General features: G+C 35.1%; 1 pseudogene; it reads left to right on the plus strand.

Annotated features, from left to right (window-relative positions):
- Window positions 1-2,424: 2,424 nt before the first annotated feature.
- On the plus strand, window positions 2,425-2,543 carry LOC118671048 (annotated as a pseudogene).
- The last annotated feature ends 3,047 nt before the right edge of the window (window positions 2,544-5,590 follow it).

Raw genomic sequence — 5,590 nt, forward strand, 5'->3', positions numbered from 1 at the left:
GATAATATATATAATATAATATATAATTATATATATAAATATATAAATATATAATATAATATGTAATATAATAAAGAGCTAATATATAATATATATAGCTATATAATATGCTAATTAGACCGAACAGCAGAACGACAGTCTGGACAACCTTCAGGGGGAAGCCGGGGCTGAGAGGGGCTGCTGAGGCCCTTGCATGAATTTCATGCATTGGGCCTCTAGTAAATTATATCTATATCTATATCTATATCTATATCTATATCTATATCTATATCTATATCTATATCTATTTATATTTATATTTATATATTTATATATATTTTTGCATGTTGGCAGGTTGGGGTGAAGGATGTAGCTCTGCACTAAGCTATGGCTCCAGCTCGGCTTGGCTTTATGCTTTGATATGATTTGATCTGGGGCTCAAGCAAGTGGGGAAATAGCTACATGGAAGAAGCTCATTTTATAAGAATAGTAGAGGCAGAAGAGGGCAAGCCCAAACTGCACAAGCACTTTTTAAGCCTTTGCTTGTCACTCACACTAATATTCTGTTGTCTAAAGCAAGTCATATGACCAACTCAGTAATGAAGGGGTGAAGAAATATACTCCTCTTTAGTTGGGGAAACTGCAAAGTCAAATGACAAAGAATGTACAACTGGGGCCATAAAAAGACAAAGATCAACAAGGTTATAGAACTCAAAAGCTACATGCACTGCTCACCAAATTTTCTACTTAATCCTAAGAAATTGAGAAATATATATATATATATATATATATATATATATATATATCCCTAATCAAACACTTTTTTTGAACATCACCATTTCACCAATACAAATATTACTTCTAACACCCTCTTGCTAATTAGAAACACTCCATAATGATACCTGAAATGTTAAGTAATACCACTGGAGTATTGATTCCTGCTTAAGGCAGTTCAAGTGCTGTCAAAATAATCCCAGTACTGTAGGCACACATCCATCACATCATTTATACTGAAATATTTAAAAAATTAGTTACCTCATAGGCAGCACAAGAGCCATGAGTCTTTCAAGGAAGTAATACCTCCTGGGCTAATGTTCCTTAGGAAATCAGCCCCTTAGATTATAAATTTATATGCTGGGTGGAAAAGAATTTCAGGTTTTTCAAATAACAGGTTGAGCAGAACTTGAGCCTGAGCTATTACCTGAAATTCCCCTCCATAGTTTCTCTCTCTTTTTCTTTTAACCTCACTTGGCCTTGTGTACCTGTTGTTGCACATTCCTGAAGTGTGACCACCCTGACCCATTATCAATTGATTAAAAAGTAGCCTCAAAACAGCTAGAAAGCATTAACAACCATTGGTAATGTCAGAGCTACATAAAATTTCTTCTAATAAGGAATTTACCCTGGAGGGAAACAGAATTACCATCTCAGCCAGTTAGCTGAGATTGAAAAGGTGAGGAGAGCAATCTTTCAGAAATGAGTGGCAATTCTTGACTGCAATCATTGGGAAGAAGAAAGCTAAGTTGGAAAAATATTCACAAGAAAATTGCTCTCCTGATGTTCCCCAAAGCTGGTATGGGAAGCCAAGCAGGCAGTCATGCAAGGACAGTTAATTGCCTATGAGGCTTACAACAAAAGAATAAACCAGAGGGAAATCATTGGATTGGAATCCAAATATAAATTTTCAGAAAGTAAATTAGTGAATGATAATGAAGTCAAACATAGGAAAATAAATCCTGTAAAATACTACAAAAATGATAGAAGACACTTGACATGTTTCTAAATGAAAGAAAACTATGCCTTTACGTTCAAAACCTATTTGTATTCTAACACTTCTTAGTGGGCAAAATGAAGCTACACTTATCCTATATAATAAAGGGGTAATATGCAAATTGACCCTAATGGCGGAACAACCAGAACAACTGCTCAAGCAGTCACTATGAGGCGCACTGACCACCTCTCAGTCCTTTTTTTGGCCGGCAGGCTCCTATCACCCGATGGCGAATGGGGAACCAGGGGTGGGTGGCGGAAGATTCAGGTGGCACCAGGCCAAGGCCCCCACCCCGCCAGTCACCCCCCCCCACACACACACACAGAGCACTACCCATGGTGGGAGTGGGGCCAGCAAGTGGGTGGGAATGGCTAACCTCTCGATCCCTCCCCTCGGCCAGCAGGCTCCGATTGCCTGATGGTGAATGGGGAATTGGGGGTGGATGGCAGCTGGGGGGGAGGAGAGGGGCCGGCTGTGGACAGCCGGGGAAGATGGCCCTGATCGCAGGCAAGGCCTAGGGACCATACTCATGCATGAATTTCATGTGCTGGGTCTCTACTTTGAACAATAAAGATAATATGGAAAGGGCCTATTAGAATTCATGAAGGTATGAATTGCAAAACATCCGAATTTCTTTTAAGAGAGAGTTCTGGAAATTATTATTTTAACTGTTAATCGCTTCTCGGCCTTTTGGCTAAGATCAAGCGTAGTATCTGTTCTTATCAGTTTAATATTTTAACTGTTACAGAAAATAAAACTATGAGCAATAAACCTGGACATCAGGGAAATCATCATGACATTTCTCTAAAAAATTATGCTAGAATGTTTAATAGAATATGTAAGAGGTCATTGAGGTTTATGGGTTTTTGCCAAAATCTCTACAAATTATCAATAAAATATTAGATCCATTTGTTGTTGAGAATTTCTTTTGTCTTTGAAAGTATTTTAAAATTCTTTTGACTTGTCAAAATAAAAGAAACAAGTGATTATTTTGTAAGCTAGTATTATTATCTGTAAAATCTAAAATGCAAAAAGTTATTTCTTATTATTTCAAAGGTCAAAATGTTTAATAAAATAAAATGTACAGGCTGTGTATTTGTGGGGGGCACAGGATTATGGGAAATCTTTGTACTTCCCATTCAATTTTGTTGTGAATCTAAATCTACTATAAAACACATATATATTACAGGCCTCGTGCACAAAATCATGCATGGGTAGGGTCCCCAGGTCTGGCCAGCTATCACGGCCAATCGGGCCTTCCAGCTGCTGGCTGGGGCCTTCCTTCCCCAGGCTGCCAGACAGGGCCTTCCTTCGTTCCACACCACCCCCTGGTGGTCAGCGAACTTCATAGCAGGCAGCTGAACTCTGGTTGGTCAAATTCCTGATCTGTTGAATTCCCAAGGGGACAATTTGCATACTAGTCTTTTATTATATAGGATGTATATGTATATGTATATGTATATGTATATGTATATGTATATATGTGTGTGTGTATATATTTGTGTATATATATTTATAATTATATTTATAAATAAAAATTACAATTAAAAATGTCAATGTCATATAGTTTATCCCCTTTATATAAATATAAGAAAACCATTCTTGGGTAAATTAAGTACTTTGCACAAGGTCAGCTTTTCTAGTTTAGATATTAGATCTTTGGACTCCTAGTAAAGTTCTCCTTAACTCCAAAGTTCTCAATAATATTTTGACCAGGAAGAAGTCTCACATATAGATATTAAATGAAAAAGAAAACTCTTAGCTGATTGAAAATGGAAAAACTTTTATATAAATATTAATTCCCTGGGAAAAAAGTGAAATCAAAAGGAACATTTTAAAATATCTAAAGGTCAATGAAAATGTAGTACTTTATATTAAAATATACAAGACCTAACTGCAACTTTATTCCAAATAAAATAGATAATTTAAACATCTACATTACTAAAGAAAAACACCACAATTAAGAACCAGGGCACTTATTCTAAAGACTTAGGGAAACAATAAAAAAGTTAATTAAAATTATAGGAGAATGAGAAACTCACAAGAAAAAGTATTAAATTTAATTTAATTGAAAAAGTGAAAGAGTAGATAAATGAGTTTTAAAGTTTGTTCTTACAAAACAGAAACAACAAAATTTATATAATGACATTAAGTGTAAAGAAATAAAAATGATAGAATTTATGAAACGCAATGAAAAATTTAAAGAGAACATAAATTATTTCAGAGTAAAACATAATCTTATTAAAATTGGCCAAAGTTGAAACTTGAACATGTTTCTTACCTACAAAGAAATAAAAACGAGGATTGAAAAGTTGATATTTTATATCTGAGTCTTAGATAACTTTTAAAGAAGAAGGAATTCAATGCTATTAAAAGCATTTCAGAACTATAAAAAAATAAAAAAATTTCAGTTACAAATTCATGAAACTAGTATGTTAGTTTTTTTTGAAATGAAATATATAGACCAATTTCCCATATGAATATATTTGCAAATATTATAATATGTTAACTAATATAGCTAGTAATGTAATGAAGTTTGATTATATCATGACCCAATAGGATTCACTGGAGGAAAGCAAGGGCAATTCAATTTGAAGAAATTCACTCACTCAACCAGGGTTGTTGGGTGCTTTCTGTGCACCAGTAGTTTTATGATTGTGTTGTGCTTGACTATTAATGAAGACTAATACATTTTTCCCTTCCTGGTGCTTCCTTTATAATGGAAGGTGACAGACAATAAAAAAGAAACAACTACGGCTATGAAGAAAACAAATCCAGAGTAAGGAACTGAAGTAGACATATACTGAGGCTATTACAGGTACAATTTTTTAATGTTTATTTTTTAAATTAAATTTTTTGGTTTGACATTGGTTAATAAGATTATATAGGTGTTAAATATACAATTTTATGATGCATCATTTGTACATTGCATTGTGTGCCCACCACCCAAAGTCAAATCTTCTTTCTTCACCATATATTTTTTTAATATATTTTATTGATTTTTTTACAGAGAGGAAGGGAGAGAGATAGAGAGTTAGAAACTTCGATGAGAGAGAAACATCAATCAGCTGCCTCCTGCACATCTCCTACTGGGGGTGTGCCCGCCACCCAGGTACATGCCCTTGACCGGAATCGAACCCGGGACTTTTCAGTCCGCAGGCCGACTCTCTATCCACTGAGCCAAACCGGTTTCGGCCCTCACCATATATTTGATCCCCCTTTATTGCACCCCCACACCCTTCCCATACAGTTGTCTGTGTCTATGAATTTTTTTTTTGTGTCTTGTTTTTCATTTGCTGCTTTTAGTTTCATATTACACATAGGAGTAAAATCATACACTTCTTAACTTTTCTGTCTGACATTTTGCTTAACATGGTATTCTCAAGATTCATCCATGTTGTTGCAAATGACAGTATTTCATCTTATGGTGGAGTAGTATTCCATTGTATATATATGTACCACATCTTTATCTAATAATCTAGAATGACACTTTGGTTGTTTCTGTCTTGGCCATCACTAACGATATTGCAATGAACAAAGGGGTGCATATATCTTTGCGAATAAGTGTTTTCAAATTTTTCAGGTAGATATTCAGAAGAGGGATAGCTGGGTCATATGATAACTCTATTCTTAACTTTTGAGGAGCAATTTTGATTGAACTCCTTAAAAAAATATTTGAACAAAGATCTGAATGATGTGAAATGTGACCCATGGAAAGATCTGGAAAAGACCACTTTCTGGGGAAGTCTAAAGGCCTACAGCAAGAATATCAAGAAATCCCATGCAGATGAAATGCAATTGATAAGAGGAAGAGTGTCAGGCAATGAGGCAAAAGAAGCA

The sequence above is a fragment of the Myotis myotis genome, unplaced genomic scaffold (genome assembly GCF_014108235.1).
Source record: "Myotis myotis isolate mMyoMyo1 unplaced genomic scaffold, mMyoMyo1.p scaffold_m19_p_16, whole genome shotgun sequence".
NCBI lineage: Eukaryota > Metazoa > Chordata > Mammalia > Chiroptera > Vespertilionidae > Myotis > Myotis myotis.